The sequence below is a fragment of the Erithacus rubecula genome, assembly GCF_903797595.1.
Source record: "Erithacus rubecula genome assembly, chromosome: 3".
In the NCBI taxonomy this organism is placed as follows: Eukaryota; Metazoa; Chordata; class Aves; order Passeriformes; family Muscicapidae; genus Erithacus; species Erithacus rubecula.
Genome location: NC_136689.1, coordinates 47,567,958 through 47,587,841, shown reverse-complemented (window position 1 = coordinate 47,587,841; position 19,884 = coordinate 47,567,958). Strand labels below are relative to the sequence as shown.

The following is a 19,884-nucleotide window of genomic DNA, read 5'->3' as shown; positions in this document are numbered from 1 at the left end:
CTCAGCACAGCTGAGGCTCAACCTGTTGTTTCTTCTCTGGCTGTTAGAGGACCCGAGGTTATTAATGCCAAGGTAGCTCAGACAATAACTAGATATGAATGTACCTTTTTCTACTTACAACCAGAAATTCTGAAAGGACCTATACCATTGCTGAAGACAAAAGCAGGCTAATATAATGAACGGGAAAGAACCGTGAACAACTCTGGGACTTCTGTGTAGGTTATCTGTCTGGCAGGATATTCACTGGTCTTTTTGGTTTGCTTTCCTATTAACTAAAGGCAAAACTGAACAATTATTTCCCTACGTGTTGCTCTGTGCCTGAATCATGCTCCTGTGCCTACTGCACTCCGTGGTGCTGGCAGCACGGGTGGTTAATATTAGCCACACAGCTGATTGTCCCGCTTGGTGCCCTGCAACAGCTGCGGGACGGCCGCCCATGCTGGAATCCCGCCCGGACCGATGCTGGTGCTGGCACAAGCCCTTCCCATTATATCAGGAAGGACCATGTCCCGTTGCCACGATGCGTCGGCACCCCAGGCTGGCCCCAGCTGTCTGCGGGACGTGGAGCAGAACGACAAACACCCAGTGAGGCTGCTGCAGGAACAAGCACACTGTGATTCCTCTGGAGTGGGAAGACGGGAGATTCCTGGATGGGACTTAGAGCTGTCTCTGTGGGGTAAGGAGAAGGTTTCTGCAGAGCCCCAGGACTGTGTTTTTTTGGCATTGCTCTTAGAGGAGGGACACACAAACGAATAATAGTAAAAATCAAGTATCAGCACTCTGAAATGAGCAAATATGGATTGCATTTGTTCATCATGCTGGCCGTAGTTCCTTTACAGCACAGTACTTTGGGTTTGCACTAATTTTAATTGGCACTCTCTAATTATAGAATACTCCTGTGAAAAGTTACTTTCAATTCCAGTGGTGATTAGATGGTGATGACATGTTTTAATAATAAACATGGGACAGATACTGAAAAATAAAACAAATATGCTGGCTGCACTTCTGGGGAGGGGAAGAAGTACTATTGCTCTGCTCTAAAATTGCCTAATCTGTCTGCTCTCACGTTATATCTTAAAGGCTCCCATCTCTCTTTATTTAATTTTTCTTTTTTTTTTTTTTTAATTTTTTATTCTTTTTTACAACACCTTTTTTCTTTTTTTTTCTTAAACCATAATAGCATCTTTTGGTAAGAACAACAAAATATCTAAGTGATGTTTACGTAGACTAAATGCTGGAGTTGCAAGGTTTTACAGGATCACTTCTAATATCCTGTTCCCTTAATGTGACCCCTCTCCATTGACTGTGTGAACAAAGGCAGAGCTTTCAGGCAGGTCAGAAGGGATCTGTGTGGCAGTATGACTTGGGTGTGCTGGTGCTGTGCCTACATGCATGCTCAGGGATGAAGCCAGCCAGGCTTCCTTAGGGGCTCAAGCAGGCTCTGGCTGCTGTGTGGAAGTCTGCTTTGTGCTAGAAAACAGATGCTGCTGCTACTACTTCTAAATTAAGGAAAAAAGCAAAAATAAAAGAGGGGCTCATCTCTAAATGCAGTGATTTCTGCTCTGAATTAGTCCACAACTCAGGGCAGTAGGTCAGCCTGAAGTAATGCTCCTGGAGACTTCGGCTGATGCAAGAGACTGTAATCAGCGGGAATATCTCCTTTCTATGGTAGGTTTTGGGTCAGCACAGTCCTCACTATTTATATTTCTACGTATGTGTAGCTGTGAAACTACATTTTTAGGGAGTTGTGGAATAAATAAGCTATATCTGGGCCAAATAATTAAAATAGGGAACTGATGAGAAAGGTCCAGCTTCGTAAGTGTTATGTGTCTCTACACACAGTGTAGGTTTAAGTTCCTTCCAGGAGAGGTTTTTGATTGAAGCCATTAAAATTTGGACATTGTTCTGACATGAAAGAGAGAAAATGCTTTTTCTCAATGATGCATGTGGGGTTGTGCCTCAAAGCAGGGGCTCTTTGCTATGGGAACCATAATGTCTTACGGGATTGTGAGATCATTCCTGGACTAGTGCCTCTGGCTGTGTGCTCACACTGCTATTGTAATGCTACTACTGTCCTGCAGCTCCTGACCACTCACAGGCAGCACTGCACTGGAGGTTTGGCGATGAGGACACTATGTAAACTGTGAGAAACCCGTGCATCTCACAGTGCCCTGACTCATGGTTCCAGCGGAACCTTTCTCCAGCTCCCTCTCTATTTCCCACCATCCACCCACACTGGTTTCTATTTGTCTTATTTTGATACGTGAAGCAGCAGAATTTGCTGCACCTCAAACTAGTGCTTCAGCCATGCTGTCGGGGGATTGGGTTTTGTTCTCTTACTGTCCCAGTTTAAAGAATTTTTCCCATTATTTTGCTAAGGGAGCCTGCCAGGTTACTCCCAGGCTCTTCTCAGGACTCTAGAACGAGTAGGTGGGGGCTGCCTGCCGGGGGTGGCTCTCTCATCGGCAAGCTCGGAGGGGAAGGAATTCCGCCTCCAGCCCACGCGATCGGAACCCCGGGGAGCCAGGCTGTCTGCTGTGGGACATTGTTCTGCATCTGCCCCGCTCCAGCCTATCATATCTGAAACCACAGTTGACCACCAGGACCCACACGGTGAGCGAGGAACCGTCCCTCCAGCCGCTCCCCCGTGAGGCACAGCGCGGCCGCAGCCGCCCCCGCCCCTTCGCTCCCGCCCGCTCTCCGCAGCTGCGCGGGCTCTGCCACATCACCGGGAACAGACAGGCCGAGTGTGTCCGCGGCCAAAGGAAGGACTGGAACTGAGTTATCTGTTCTGTTTTGTTGGTAGTTTTAATAACTGCTGTTGTGTCTGCTTGTACGGTTAGATATATTAGTAAAGAGCTGTTACTCCTACCCCCTTATCTCTGTCTGAGAGTTCCTGAGTCAAAAATTATAATACTCGGGAGGGAGAGGACTTGCATTCTCTATTTCAAAAAGGAGCTTCTGCCTTTATTGGCAGACACCTGTCCTTCAAACTAGGACACGTGCCTGAGCAGGAGCTTCTACTGGGATAGGCCAGGGCCAAGCCTTGGTGTTGTGCCGAAGGCACAGGGAAGATACATTACTATGTCCATTTGAAAGGACTCTGTAACTTTGAAACTGCCTCTATAAGCAGCTCACAGAGAAGCCATTTGCAAATTTGATGCCAATTTTTAAGTGCAAGATGAAGGTGGGTTTTGCTGCCACTAAAATCAGCAGCTCCGAGTCCCTCAGGAGAGGTGCAGCAGTCTGTGTAACTGGAGAGCCAGTTACACAGTTAACTGTCGCCTTGCAAAAGATCTTGTATCCAGGTAGGAAAGCATAAACGAACATGTGGATCTCCAGCACTGCTGGGTACAGAACAGCATGTTACTAAAAATGTTATTTATTTTTTAACCGTATGGTAAAAGAGTTGCAGAAGTTTGAGAAGAATGAAATGTTTATCCCACTTTGTACACAAGTTGTTAATCTTGGACAGAAATTAGAGGGCATATCCAAATAATTTTACAACAACCTTTTATAACCAAGTAGGTCATGCAGTCATTAGCATACCTAGAAATTTTTAATATATTTTTTATTAAAATTATTCATCAATTTCATAGAAAACTGACATTATGGGTTTATGGGCTTCTCTATTGCATTAGTAGTACATCTATAATAACTTACCTCCCATCATTCTTCTAATTTCTTGGAAATTTAGCTTATAATTTCACTACAATGTATTCCAAGAAAATCCAGTTACATTTAGAAGTATTATGGGAATCCTCTCTTGTGCTGTAGACACATTACTTGGTCAGATTTATTTAAATTTGCCATTAAGGAAATAGAAGAATATACTCTAATGACCTACTCATCTAGGTAGTGAGAAAAACAATCCCTTTTATTTTTTCAACTATTGCAAACATTTGCCTTTTCCTATGCCCTAAGAGTGTATACACATATATGCATTTGAGAATATCTTTTCTATAATATAAAGAACATATGATAACTACTCAAAAAATTGAACTTGTTAGGGTCCTTACAGCACTGTTGGTGAAGCTGATAGCCAAGCATGCAAGCCAGGTATTATAGACTGGCAATCTTTACTTCTGTGAATTTATAAAGGAACACTTAATTCTTCTTCTGGCGCAGAAAATGGGATGATGGCCTGTTCCCTCCTCACCGAGGTCTAGAGACAAAGAGCAAGGGAGAAAGGATGTTTGGCAGAGAAGAGAAAACTGGGTATTTTCTACTAGATGCCCTCCAGAGCAAAGGCAATATGCAGATGGATTTGTCAACAGCTATAATTGTGTATTATTGAGAAAATGTCACCTCCTAAAAGTCAAAAGAGATAAGGGAAATTACTGGAAATACAGAAAAAGGATGCATGAACAATCTTACTGGAGGCTGCAGAGGTACATCAGTGGAACTACATGATCCATCCCTTAGGGAGGTCTGAGGAGGACATAGCCCTGTGGAGCTGAGTCTGTTGCTGTCCTGTTCTTACCTGACTCTTTATTGACAAACTTCACTAGAAAACTAGGGTAAATGATTACATTTATATGTCTTTGACTTGCATCTAGATCTGTCTCAGATCTATCTAATCATGGTTTTCCTGTTACTTTCCTGGCAAGTTAAGCCACTTCTCCCTGGCTGCTATGATGGTTACTGCATCCTTACTTACTCCTTCATCTCTTCCCTGCTGCAATTAAGAAAGGTTAGGTGAAAATCTGTGTATCCCTAGGCTAAAACTATCCATATGTGTGCAGGAGAGAGCAGTCAGGGACCACAATTATTCACAGGGAAGGAAACCTGCATCCATTTCTCCTTCAAAGAAGAAGGAGGTCAGTTGCTCATGAAGCATGCAGGCAGGTTGGCTTCTATATTAAGAGGAGGTTATAGAAAAGGCTCATAAAGATGCCCTCTCAATCCTTAGCAACATGCTGGCTACTCCAGGCAGGTAAAGTGTTAGGGAAAGAATGAGAAAATGGAAAACAGCAGCAGCCCAGGCCCCTGGCCCCTGCAATGGTGAATCCCTGTGCAGTGCAAAAGCTCAGGGAGGTGACTACCAGTGATGGATGATGTTGAGACCTCAGACAGAAACTGTATGATAAATGGTTGGCCTGACACTGTAGGACATGTTTGCATAGTGAAGTGACGGGTAATAAATAAGATTATGTTGCTATAGGTCCTTCAGGCACTGATGGAGCAAAAATAGTTTCTGATTTTCTTCCTCTAAGGAAAAAAGTACAGAGGCAAGGACCCTTATTTGTAAAAGCCAGGCATGAATAAAACCATGTTTGCTGCATACAGTCGATGTAATCTAAGACTGATGCAGATCCAAGCCAAGTGTTGTTGTAACTGTAGATTCTCAGTTGTCATAGTTAAGGTTACAAAACAACTTCTCTCACAGGCTGTCTAATATCACTGTATGGAGCTAAGGACCCACCACTGTATCCATGGTTAAAACATCATCTTTTGCACTTTTATCAGGGCTGCCACTAATATTGGAACAGTCAGACAGTTTGTCCTAGGCATTGACTTATTATATATGACACAATAATACATAGAGGGATACAGACTCAACTTCTCCCCTGAAATTTCCAGATATTGTTGTTTATTATTTACAATAGCATTTTTCTGGGCAGGTTTTTTTTGGGTTTTACTTGGTTGATTGGCAATTTTTTTGGTAGGAATGTTCCTCTTTTGTTTATTTTTATTTAAAAAGCAAAAACAGACCTCTACTACTGCTGCTGAAGTGGTCCATTAGTTAAGTTCTCTGTGCTAGTTTTTGCTAGGTAGACAAATACTGCCTGGATGCAGTGTTTCCAATTAATAAATAATTTGATTATGAAATCTATTCATTGCTTTAGCTGTCTGGAAGGAATTATGCAAGAAACAGCTCTTGGTTTTGTTTTTTTTCTAATAGGAATGGGGAGACTACACTGGGTATATTTTTATTATTTTGAGCTAGCTTCAACAGTCTTGCCCTCAACTCCCTCAAAATAGTTTAAGAAAGTTTCCTCTCTTCTATTCTGCCTTATAAACACCTAAGGAATGCATAATTTTTATGTTAAAGTTTTCTTTTAGTGTTTATCTGAGGGTTAGTGAGGAGCAAGGGAATGAGAGTACTGAAATGATCTGCCTAGCTGCAATGTTTAAGGTCTCCTATGATGCATTTCAGAATACATTCTGTGGAAAATTTTTGATGGCTTTCTCCCCCTTGAGAATCTTACTTCATGCAATGTCAGCTCTCCTGCTATCCATGTTTAAAAGACAACCATCCTGTGAAAGAAATAAACTCACTAAAAATTAAATTTTACACCATTGAGTTTCAGTTTCCAAAGTTTACCCTGCTGAAACTATGAGTTTTTGTGAGCCACTGATAATTAGTTAGTGAATAAGGACCAGAAAAGTCTGAAGGACTGAAGTTTTTTCATACATTTGTAATTTTAGAAGCTTTGTCATTTCAATACCTTCCTGTGCACCTGATTGCATATCTCCTGTTTTTTCCCTTTTTTTTTCATGATAAGGGTTTCTGGGACTTAGGACTTGGCAGGGTGAGAGGACTATTTTGGAATAGGCATGTAGTGACCTATGTTTTAACTTACAATATTAGTCAAAGACCAAACAGTTGCTGCATAGACCTAGTGAGTGCCAGCATTTGGAAATTGAGATCTGCAAAACAAAACAAAACATTTTTTCCTGAACCTATCCTTTAACTATGGTAATTCAAAGTGACTGGATAGATCCTTGCTCTTTTCTGTGTTTCTGCAGTACACTAAGCCCGAGTTAAATGAATTTCAGGATTACTTGCTGTTCAGTGCAGCATTGACACCACAGGATTGTAAGGCAGGACTTTCCAGCCACTGGAATATGCAATATTAAATCCTGCAATATAGTTTCCATAGTATTGCATTACATTCTCTCCTCATTAGTCCGATGTTCCCTAAACCCTGTGTTTTGAATGACCAAAAAATTTTTCTACTACAGATAACTCTAATAGGGTCAAACCTATTTGGTAAAAAAGACTACATGGCTTTACATAGGTGAAAAATAGGGGTGGAGGAAATAGGTGTGTGGCAAGTTGATAATTATATACAGCACAGATTGGTTCCAACATCATATTTCTCTTAATTATGAGTATGTTTGGAGATAAAGTTTCTCTAGAAACTTTAGAAAGTTCCCTAGCTAAATAACAACAATGGTTTTATCTGGCTGCTCTTTTTATTTGCAGATTTCATATACTTTACAGAATAGTTGTCTATATGGTTATCCCCATTTTACAAATGAGGCATCCAATTTCTTGAAAATGAGAAATGGTAGAGGGCAGCATCAGTTTCCAGCCATGCTGTGTCCTCTTTGACTTTCCAAAGAACGTTTTTACAGTCACCCATAACACTGCTGCCATTGCATGCTCCAAACAGCGCTTGCATGTCTGGGGATTGGATTTCAGCCCTATTGCTCTCTTTGCTGACACTGCAGTAATGAGCTGAAATATAACATTATTCCCAGGGCTATGTGGACATTGCTAATGCCAATGACTAAGTAAAACTTACTTGTTGTGACAAGGTGATACTTGTGTATTACGCCAGATCTTAAGCTGTCAAACAAGAAAATCTCTACTGATTCTCATTTCATACAGGGAATAAATACTGAAGAGGAAAAAAAAAAGAGTCAATATGTTTAAACTGGGAATGTATGTTTATCAGATTTCTAAGAGAGACTATGGAAAAAATACAAAGTCTTACATAATAATTAAGGTTGAATAATTTTTCCTTGGAATTAGAATTGGTTTCCCTTTTCACATTTTCATTATATTGAGAATATAAAAGCAATGTCAAGTCAGTAAGTTTCAGAAGGGTAGGGAGCTGAGCTGTTCATTACCTTCCCAACTGCTTGTCAAGACCCCAACAACATCCTGAACTTAAAGCCCCAGTGGCTGCGTGAGAAGACAATATGCAGAGGGGTAAGAGTTGTTGCTTTGGTTGGCATCAATTGTGATGGTGGTGTTGGCAGGAGACAATGACAAAAGTTTAATGCCCCATCTTGCTGAGATGAGCAAACAGGCATGAACACCATTCAATGACTTCATTGTGAACCAGTAAAATACAGCCATAGTCCTTTGGTAAGACAGACTGCCAACAGATGAGAAGCATAGCTGAAATGATTTTTAGAGAAGGATATGTCTGAGTAAGCGTATATTAGAAGCTCAGGAGTGCTCTGTGGATGTTTGAGCTGTGTTTGATTACAGGACTGATAGGAGATCTTGGCATGGACCCTTCTTTTCCTTTGCTAGCAGCTCAGGAGATGAAGAAGGGCCCTGAGAAGCTGCAGTACTTCAACCATGTGCTGTTAGAGCCTGAACTCAAGTTCCAGGACCATACAGCATATTTGGATTATTAACACTTCTATTACTATTTTTACTTATGTAGCATTATTTACACCATATTCTTGACAAACTGCAGAAGAGATCTCTTTGTCTGTTTTATAGGCAGGCTGATCACTGAGGCAGCTTTAATCTAACTCCTCCTCATAAAGCCGCCTTCTGCATTGCAAGAAGGCTTCAGTGAACATCACAGCTGAGACGAGGATGGTTTTGAATGACAGATTATAGGACAAAATCTTCCAGCCAGAGCTTTCATGAACAGCATGTGGACATCTCCAGATTTGGCTCCCAGAAAGGATGATAAATAAGTCTTAAATGAGCAATTTTATTGACAAATACCTCAGTCTGTGATGTGTGAAAGTATCTGGTGCTTTTCACTGAGTGAAAACTGATCTGTGCCATAGTAGCTAGATGACTCATCACACAGGGATCGGAAAATGCTTTGTGACAAATGGTCAAATGCAGCACAGGACTGATCCCATTGGTGTTCTGGGTATTCTTCTCAAGATAGTTAACTTCTTAAGAGGAGTCTTTGCACTGCTCAGACTCCACCAGCACCACAGCACATATAATTTTTTCTGTTTGTTATGCAGAGGAGGTGGGAGACTACATACTAATCCAGAATGGGATCCTGTGGAGCAACAGGGACCAAACCCTCTTTTCCCTTCTACAGCTCTTCACCTTCAGGCATTGAGAAGTCTAGGAGGGTCTTCCTGAATGGTGTGGCATCCCAGCCATGCTATGTGTTAGATACGTCCTTCATGAATTTGTCTAATCATGGCAAAGGCTTATTTTATTTTTTATGGCCTCTGCAGCATCCTGTGGCAGTGAGTCACAACTTAATTACACCTTGTGTGAACAGGTTCAATGCCTCACTGGAACCAGCAATTAGTACTTGCAAAGAGACATTTTCTGTGTGAAATGTACTTTTCATCAGTGCTACCCTATGAGAGGAGCTGCCTGTTGAAGCTCCCAGGAGATAACAGTTTCAGGGGGAGAAGGGGCCCGTGCCAGCAGTTATGTTACCGATGAGCCAGAGGAGAAAGTCAGGTACTGTCAGTGTGGTGTTACACACCTTGCACTACCCAGCACTGGAACAATTAAAAAACCCATGTTACTTACTGAACCCCACTGCTTATTTGGTTCACTGTGGCCATGGAAACATCTGACCAATTTACACCTTCAGCAGAGTGAGTGGTGGCTGGTGGAAGAGAGGTTGAAAAAGGGGAATGCTTTGAATTTGGATTTTGGAGACTTTTAATTAAGATGGTTTCATACGCATGTGTGCTGGCAAGGGAGAGTCAGATGAACATGGCCTGAGCAGGCCAGGGGTTCCTGCTTTAGTGCAGCATAGAGTGGCGTAGAGTCCTCCTTGAGCAAACATAAATTACCCAGAGCCTCTGCTTTGCATACATAAAATGACACCTACCATTTCCAAAGGTCTTAAGGAAATTTCTTCTTCTGTCACTTTGTCAGCAAAGCACTTTGCACTGTCTCTGCAGCATTCCTTTCTGAAAAGGCCCCAGTAGGTGGGAATCAGCTTGTTCTACCAAGGAAGGAAGGGAGTTAAGCCTCATTCTGCATGAAGCTTGCATGTGCACCTTACAACACTCTCCTTGCCTATTTCTCAGTACAGAAGGGATAATGGGAAAGAGGAAGGTGAAGTCATTTTGGCACATCAGATGGAGCAGGAGACTTCCCTTAGTTTCAGCAGCGGCAGTTACCTAGGCTGCAGATGCCCATGACAAGATAATGCCATGTAAACTATCAGACCAAGGGCAGAGTACACAGACTGAGCCTCCAAATCCTGTTCTTCTGAGGGCATGTATTATTACAAATGAGCATAGTAGCTTTTAGATAGCAGTTACCTGAAATGGTAATTGCTGAAAGGAGATCTAGCTGGAGAGGGAAAATTATTAAACTCTTGGTGTAAAAAAGACTTGTGCAGATACAACATAATCACAGTGAGTATTAAGAATGAAAGGAACTTCAAGACTTTAAAGATCTGTTGGAAAATCTTGAGGAAGAAAGAATGTTCACTTTTCATATTAGTGAGAGAGTGTCTTTAGTTATCCCCAAGACATGCAATTGATAACCATAGCATTAGACCTCAGGAATGCAAATTTGGTAGCTCTTTAAGATGAAAGCTCCTTCTCTGAATGGTTTGTTGTTTGTTTGGTTTTTTATTGCACATTTCAAAACTATTCATATTCTGTCGGGTAGCAGTTTTTTATCCTGAAAGTAAGGGTTAACTGAGGAACAAACTGTGCAAATTGTGTTCTCAAACACCAAAATTAGAGAGAAAATACCATCTGTTTTCTCTACAGCCTACTTTCCCTGGTTCCTGTGATATCTTCTCATGGAAAAACAGTCATGAAGCTAACAACAGGACACATAACAATGCACCATAATGCAATGGTTGGTTTGTGTGGAGGGACCATTGTTCCTCCCTAGAGGAGGCAGCTGGAGGCCCTATTCCCAGCTGAATGGGGAAGATATTCATAGTGCCCTGTGCTGCTGGGCCCCTGCCTGACTTGGCCGGATTCGTCTTCCACAGCGAAGATTTTCAGGTGGCATTCCTGAGAGTTTTCTCCTCGACCTGCAACAGCAAATTGATGGAGCTTTGACAGCAGCTGTGACTCATTTCAGAAAGAAATCCACTTGAGTGCTCATTATCACTTCAGCATAATTTAGATGTTTCCCAATCAGGGTGAATATTTTGTAGTCACAGGGCACAGGCTGTTTCCTTTGTCCTAGGAAGCCCACACAAGCAGACCTTCTACCTGTAATTCTTGCCAGAAACTTTGCAGCTGGATGTCTTTTGTTTCTGTTTTTTTTTTTTTTTCCGTCCTTCTTGTCCTTTGTGGATGAGTTACACAACACTGTTTTTCCTCCTCCAGAATCACTGAGCAAATTTCAAGGCTGCGAAGGAGGGGAAGGAGAGACTGATGCACCAAGCCACCTTTGCCCATCCACTTGTGACTAGAGTATAATAGGTGCAGTTGATTTGAGGCTGCCAAGAGTTTGCTGCCAAATTGAATTTTTCATAAACTGATTACTGCAAAGTGGTCTTGGCAGAAGAAAGTTAACACCTTTCTAACAGTCTCAGCTCAGCATAGCTCATAAAGAGGGATACTGTAATAATAATCCTCTTCTGGATCCTTGGCCAGGATTTTGGATTTTCTGAGAAACTGTTTCCACCCCCTTTCCCTCACACATGAATAAATCCACTTAAGGCTTTTTTTCATAGCTGTTAGTGAAGGCATAGGAAGACTTCTCTGCTGGTGTAAAGCAGCCAACCTCCATTGATTGCAGTGCTCTGAGTTACTTTAGAACTGTGGGGGTGATAGTATGATTCAGACATGGTTGATAAAGTTAATGGTAATCTACCCTAAGTAACTTAAGCTTTTAGCATTTTCAGCTTTTTTTCTCTAAGGAGAACTATGGAGCCAGGGAAAGGCCCTGGCTGAACTACTCAAACAATTTACCTGACAATTTCTGCCTTGTGTTTTCTCCTTGCAAAACACTCCTCCAGAAAGTTTTTTGTTCATAAGGGATTTTATTCTTCATCTTGTGTCAGTGGGTTATAAAATAGGGAGGTAAATTTAATTCCTCAAGTTGCAATGTTGTCCTTGTTGCCAGATGACTGTCACCCCACAGGGCGAGAGGCCACTTCCAAGGAAGAAGGACAGAGTCCTACCTACAGGCAAGAGTACCTTTGCTCATTCAGAGACATTTGCTAAGAGTTCCCCAGAATTTATTTAATTTTCATGAGCATTCACGAAAACTGAAACAGAAAACAGATTTTAAATGCATCAAAGCTGCTATTTGCTATTAGCCCAAATCACATTTAGAGACAAAAAAATACACACCAAGAGTATTATTTTGGACAGACTGCATCCCTTTAGTTTAGCTATTGGAGGCCATGCCCACTCAGTCACAATGTAGGATCTGGTTTGTGGTGGTGCTTTGATGTGAACTCTAGTTAGATATTTCAGTGGGTGGGCAGGGATCCTACAGTGTAAAACATCTGCTTCACGAAACAGATGCTGGGTGTAAGCATGTCTTAAAATAATGATAAAAATAATAATTTCAAATCTCCCACCCCTCAGATGACGTTTCTAGCAGGTGCTCCTAAGTTAAAATAAAATGTGCTTTAGCAGTAGCAACAGGGAGAGAGCATGTCTTTGTTAATTATTCTCATTGCTATGCTTTTCCTCCCTATCTATACGATTTAAACATGGCAGGGCTCCACACTTGCCACTGACATAGATGCAACAGAAAGCTTTTACTACTCAAAAGTGGAAGCATTTATAGAAGTCCAAGGAGTGGACAACAAAGACCCAATGTGTTGCTAGGTCCATCACCAGCAAGAGCTTCTGTGGAATAATCCGTGTAGTGTATGGACCATACGTGGACCACGTGGTTACGATTTAAAGTCATGCAATCTGTTTAGGAGATCTGAATGGTTTTGATCTGCTTTGAAACAAACAAGAAAAAAAGATGTAGGAGTACTGGAGCTTTGATTCTCTTTGGTGGTGTAAACAGGTAAGATGTTTCCAAGACTCCAAGAAGATCTTCTTCTACTTGGTAAGAGGGGTGGCTGTGCTGGACCACGGAGCAGGCAGGGAAAATAGGATCATGTTTACAAAAATTACAAACTCTCAATTTACAAAAATTGAGAGTTAATTTAGGTAATGTAAATATGTTGATATTTATAGTTCAATTTTTTTCCACTGTAGTTTTTTTCAAATATTGCATCACTTAAATAATTTTGTGGACCAAAAATCTACAAAAGCTACAGGTGGATGAAGTCAAGTAAGAGATTATTATTTTTATTTTACTCCAGGAAAATTCCTTTTTGCTACCATTAAATGAAAAGTCATTTTTATTTGGAAAATGAAGCTTTGAAATTAAAAAGAATTTCAGTTAGTATTTTAAATCATGTTAAATATTTACTGAAAATTGCCTAAACCAATGCCAAATCCTCTCAAAAAAATGCTTCCTCAAGTGGCTTGAACTAGCTCCTCTCATCACAGAGACATTATCTATAGCAGTAAGACTTCTGGTGTTAAAACAGAAAGGGCATATAATGAAAAACTGCCATTTCAGCCAGATAATCCATAAATATTAAGGAAAATTTTTTTACATGATAAACTATATTGAAAACCACTATGTGGGAGAGAAAAAATGGCAGCTTTGATTGTGCTATAATTAAATGTCAAAAGAATTTGGTGATATAAAATAATGTATTTGTTGTTTTAATAAGAAAAACTATGTTTTATTGTGGTTTTAACATTTCAGAAATGGACTAGCTTGCCAGTAAGGAAAAGTTTTAAATAAGAATGTCAAAATATTTTTTTTTCTGATTTTTCTCTTTCAATCAGCTAAGGAGTTGAAGGAAAGATGAACTGCAGTTGCAAAGTTCAGTTGCTTTGTTAAAAAAAAAAAAAAAAATTGAAAAATTCCTTTATTTCTTCATAAAACTACTCCTAAAGAGGAGTATATGAAGCTGACCCACAAACACTAGCCCTTTTCTTGCTTCTCTGCAAAACCACTTGTCTCTACAACACAGCTTTAGTGTCTTACAGACACAGTTTAGTGTCTGTCCATCTAAACATCTTTGAGTTGGGATTCTGTTACTTTTGGTGAGTGCTGAACCAGGAAGATTATGGCACATTTTTCTTCTTGTCGTAGCTCCTTCCTAAGTCTTCCATTATTATATATATACTAAATGCATTTTCCTCCAGAAGAGACACCAGTGTCAGGATCTGCCCCTTCTGGTATATATGTGTCATTCAGTTCTTGTGTTGGAGGAGAGACTGATGCCAAAGACCCAGATGCTCTTTCCCTTCACCCACAAAACTCCTTGCAGTGGGGGCATTGCCAGAGCAGGAGACACCAGGTTTGTGAAAGGGAGTGCAACTGCAGCGATTTCTCTCTAACCTCACTGCTGTCTCCCAGCAAGTCTGTTCCCTCACCATCCCCAATAGGAATGGGGGCACAGTACCTCTCTGGATTCACTCAGGCACAAGTCAGGTGTAGCAAGGGCCTTTTGAGTTTTCCTACTCTGCCTCCATTAGGCAGAAGAGAAGACAGTGATTTGTTTCTAGTCCTTTCACCTTTGTTAAAACAGATGCCAGGTTTGGTGGGGTGAAACAATTCTACATTTATTTTACAGAAAAAGCTGAAGTGTTGTTTTGATTCTGAACTGGGAGCTAAAATTCTCTTGTCTTTCTCAAGGCATAGAATTCTAAAAATTCACTTAATGTCCTATTTTACTGGTTTTTCAGTTCTGAATTTGTTTTCTGTGTTTTCCTCTGATATGTCAATAGTGCACAGTGCTAGTTTTCATCTTTCATTTGGTCTTGTTTGCAATAGCTGAAATACTTATTTTAATCTATTCTTTTTTTAAACATTAAGAGCAGCTGCTACTTGGTGTTGACTAACACATCTAAACATGGTAGATAACAGGGTTTCTTTTTCAAATTGTAGTTGAAAATGTTTTTCACTTGGTTTAATCTAGATGTTTAGATACCGTGCTTTTGAATTATTATTTTTTAAAAATAGACTCTTCTTTCCTAATTTGCATGGTATTGTTTGGTTAGACCACGTAATTCAGCATCAGGCACTTATTTGGACACACACCTTGTTCAACTTGGAGACATCAGGCAGAGCCCTTGAACAATTTGTTTCCAGTTGAGAGATATTAATATTTCTGTGTGATAAAATGTTGCTTTCTTCAGTTTCATCTTCCTGTGGCAATAACACTGCAAAGGCAGCAAATGTTGGTAAACAAGCTGCACAAAGAGCTAAACAGCAAACCCGCAGTAGTGAAAGCATAGTGACATGAATTAGAGGCAAGAGCCATATTTTGATCCACTAATACATACTTTGTGTACACATCTAGGTTGCTGTACAGTGCTGTAATTTATTCACTGGCTATATGACAGATGCGGTGTCCTTGTCATGTCTGACCTGTGCCTAAGGAAAATGAGCTTTTAAAGCTATGATCTTGTGTATATATATTGCACAGTTTGCTGCAAGAGAATGTTGCATATATATATGGTATCATCATCTGGTAAACAAATTGTATTTGCAGTTTGGTCAGCATCATTAGTTAATTAGACCCTAGCTGTTTAGGCACCTGGAACAAGCAGAGGGAATTTAAATTCTTCTGATGAAAGTATTTATTTATAATGAGCTTCTCCCCATAATGAGTTCCAGCCAAGGGAGACTGACCATTAGTAGATGTAATGCAGACTCACAGCATTACCATAAGGATCAGAGTCACAAATTCAATTTTATATGGCTTACATGCACTCATCTAGAGCACAGATTCTAAAAACAAGTCTTTTGGCTCCATTTTTTCAATTGTGTCAAATTTGATGCAGTCCTCCTATGCTTGAAAATAAACAGGCAGGATACAGCAGACTATTTATTTTATTTCATTTATTTTATTGCTCTTCCTCTATACAGTTTCAGCAGGAAAAGAAGCTGAGTTTTTAATGTTGTGAGAATGTCCATCCCTTTTCAGCTGGGAGATGTCAGAAGCAGCTGCAGACCTAAATGAAAGGAGCTCATCTCTGAAAATTTGCTATGCTGTAATAAATGCAGGGTTCTGCTGGAGAGCTGTGGATGGCCTTTTAATGTCTTTAACAGTACTCCAAGGCACTGTGGATCCTCCCGATCCCTTCCCCCCCTCCCTGCCCACCCAGGCTCAGGATTTCATTGTGTGAAGGCAAAGATTTCACTGCAACACTCAAGGGCCATGCTGAATTTGAAGAAAGGGGTCATGCCTGGTTTTATCATCCAGCAGCTTCCCCTCAGCACAGATTGATATTTAGTGGCATATTAGCTTTAAACATTTGGCTCCCTGAGTCATGTTCATATAATGGGAATTGTTGGTATGTAGCAACACAGGGGTTGTTATCTATTTATTTTATCTAAGTAACATATGCTGTGCAAGGAAAAATATGGTTTTTTAGCATCCTTGTGACATATTTTCATGATAGTTACAAAGCACAGTTAAATGAAATCGAAAAACTATCTTCCAGCCTCCAGGTCCCTGCTCCTCCTTTGTTAATCTTTAATCATGGGCATCTGCCAGTCTGGAGATGGGAAAAGTGCTAAGAACATGACAGACTCCAAAAAAACCCACTTTTACAGCTGGGAAGTGAGCATAGCATATGTGGATCTTGGTAAAAGGATCTCAGAGTTTGAAGAAGGCACTGGGAAACCATTTGGGCACAGTGTAACCTGAAGTTTAGAAACCTTAGAAAGCCTTTTCTCTTTGAGATTTGAGAGATGTTGAGTCTTATTGTGCTGTATTTGATTGTGGGGTACATGAGGCACAGTACTTTGGTGGGTACAATCCCAAGGAAATGGGAAAGCTGGGCAAACCAAACACTGCTTCGAGCAGCTCTGGGCAGTGTAGACGAGCTACTAGATACTTGTCTTGGTCAAGAGAATAATTTTGAGGCAAATGGGCATATGCAGACAGATGATAAAACCACAGGATAGTTTGGATTATTTGGAGATTATCACAACTGAAGGGCAAGAATACTTTCACTGCTGGGTAGAAATAGGACTAAACTCAGCATAAACCCCAAAACCTCTCTGACAGAAGAAAAGAGGCCAATTGTTGGGATCCTTCTCAGCCTGAGAGGGACATTTCTAGGCATTGATAAACACATGGCTTGAAAAAAAACCACATGGGATTTATGAGACTGTAGCAAATGTGGTGCTTGGAGCCCTGCAGGAGGCACTGAAGCTTGCAGGACTCTCTTTGTGGGTTGTCACCATAGTCACTAAAGCTCCATGGTTAAAGACAGCAGTCCCCACTGCAGCAGGAGTCTGGATGTCATGGTTTCCAGAACAGCAAAGCATATTGTGGCAAAAGCAACTGAAGATTTATAGCAGTCTCCATAATTTGTCCTGACTCAAGAGGGCTTGAGTGAGAACACACTTGGGGGAGAGAGTACCATGTGAATGAATGCCAGCTACAGTACAAAAGAAGCATCAGATAACCCAATGGTGATAATCCCCATTTCCCTCAAGAAAGTAATGCTCTGGTAACCTCTCACCCTGCAATTCAGCCCATGCCTGCATGTCAGACCAAGCAACAACCACTGAAGTCAGAAGTGCTCTCTGGCATCTGGAGGAAAGGACATCAGTGATAAGACCACCCACATCCCCATGGCCAGGAGGTCTAAAGGTGTCTTCTACTTCATGGGAAAAGATGTGCTGGTAAAAAGCTCATTTTGTTTTGTAAGCCTAGAGTCCTAACCTGATCTTACTCAGCACTCAGCTGGCATTTGTAGTGCTATAAGGAAATGAATCAGCAATGATCATTATAATGAAACATCAGTTTTCCATAGCTTGAAATATTGCAGTAAAATAGCACCAGAAAGCAAGTTGCTTTGAGTGACATGGTAAGTATTAACATTGGGAATTTTATTTTTTTTTCCTTAAATTTCCCTCACTTTTTAATTTCAGATGATACTTTTACATTAGTTTGAAGTTTTTTTCAGACATAAATAGTCCATTATATAGACTTTAGCTGTCCCTTTTCTTCTAAAGTTGCTCATTTGTTCTTCCATTGCAGGAAATCTGTTTGTAGCTAGGATATGCCAAGAAAATGAAATGGTCCTTTGCTCCTTTTTCCCAGCATGCTACCCAGTTGTCCCAAAATATCTCTGCTCTGTGATAGTGAATACTTCAAGGCAGAGGAAGATAAACAGAAAGAGACCAAAAGTACCTTTTTATGGGACAGTTTGCCATATGGCATAAGCCTGTGTGAGTCAGAGTTCAGTTGTATTTGTTGATCATAGTTTTGGACTGGATGTTTTAAATTGGATGTTATCTGTTGGAAAAAAAAAAAAAAAGGGTGAAAGAGAGGCAATTTCGCATTTTAAGGTGTCTGTATGCTTTTAAGCTCTTTTCCCCCCCTTTTTGAAATAAACAGCCTAGGAATCTGAGAACATGCGCATTATATTAAATGTATATAGAGACTTGCGAGTTCTAGTTTACCAAATATGTGCAAAATTCAGTATAATTAGTCCCTAATGTTGCAGCCAGGATGAATTAATTCCAGGATTTATAAGGAAGCCTTTAATTCCCTGGTTTGACAAAGACTAGCCATATTATATTAAATATTCAAAGCATTGAGGCTGTGGTTTTTTTTTTTTGCCTAAAGTGCCTCCAGTGCCCCCATTGTTGTCAAGTCATTCCAGTGGCATTGCATGCATGAGCAGCCAACATAGTTCATCCAGCCTAAAATACCACAGCCATTAGCTAATAGTGACAAGTATGAGGGGCGTTTTTTCAGTTGGTTTTGGGGAAGAGGGGATTGTACTCACTTATCCAGTGAACCTACAATTTCAAATTCCTCTGCTTTATAACCTTATTGTGAGAATAAGTCGTAAGTCTGTAAATTGGAAGCTGAGCTATTGGAAAAAAGAAATATTTCAGGGCTGTCTTTATATAGTTTCTTAAGGGAGTAAAGCTGCATTACTCAACTTGTGTGGAAGCATCCTGTGAACCACAGTGGAGTGCAGGGAGGGCAGGTGCAAAGGCGGGTGCTCCCACCTCCACACTGTCCGGGAAGCAAGCACAACACTCTCAAATTTTGTCAGGTGAAGTGCAACTCCCAGCAACCTAAAGTTTCTTACTGGCATAACTCCTCTCCTCCATCGGGGGTCCCATGCAGGTGTATCCCACTTGATCAGAACAAGAATCTGGCTCTCTGTGGCTAAACTGTTTCCAGGTGCAGGCAACAAACTTCATGTTTGTCTCCTCACGCTCTGCCTTCCCCAGAGCATTCTGCAGCAGCTGTCAAAAGGTATTACCAGTCAAAAAAGAAATCCTGTCCTTTTTCATAGCTCATTTTATTTTAGCAGAGATTACAGTTGTTTTTAATTACTACTGAAAAAAAAAAAAACAACCAAAAAACCAAAAAACAAAAAAACCCCAACCACCAAAAAACCATACAAAATGCCCTCAAAAAAATCAACCCTGACCACTGACCTGATTTGGGGTGGAGTTTGTCATGGCTATGGACTGAGATGGGAGCAGAACATCAAATCTATGTTCTGTGTGTGCATTTTCCATGATAGCTTTTCCCTCTGAGAGTGATTCCTAGGTTTTATTTTCAAACTTAGCCTCCAAAGAAAGTATGAGAAATTGAATAGATCATGTATAAAGTGCCCAGATGGTGTGTCACTGGTTTAGGTCTTTCATCCTTTAAAATGTGAAGAATGTTTTGAGTTTCATAAAACCTGAAGGATACATCTGTGTTCCTCCGGCATGGCAATAATAAAATCAGCAAAGGCTGATGCTCCTGAGTGGCTCCATCACTCACAATAAATATTTGAAAGGCATTACAGCTCTACAGTAAATGAAGCTATCAAAGAAGACCACTTCATACTAATTTAGATCATACTAAATTATGGCATGGGAAAAGTACTGCAGATTAGTGGCTCTTTCTTCATTCAGCACTTAATGGCCAGTCTTGAATG

General features: G+C 40.6%; 1 protein-coding gene across 23 annotated transcripts in view; it reads left to right on the top strand.

Annotated features, from left to right (window-relative positions):
• The first annotated feature begins 479 nt into the window (after positions 1 to 479).
• The window catches only part of ARPP21 (cAMP regulated phosphoprotein 21), a 198,157-nt gene continuing 178,752 nt past the window's right edge, over positions 480 to 19,884 (top strand). For 18 of the 23 annotated variants that reach the window (XM_079302591.1, XM_079302577.1, XM_079302584.1 and 15 more), the window contains exon 1: positions 482 to 676. The gene's annotated coding sequence lies outside the window, so the exon portion shown is untranslated. Of the gene's footprint in view, positions 677 to 19,884 lie in introns of all 23 variants that reach the window. The other 5 variants (XM_079302603.1, XM_079302604.1, XM_079302599.1 and 2 more) reach the window with 3 other exon arrangements.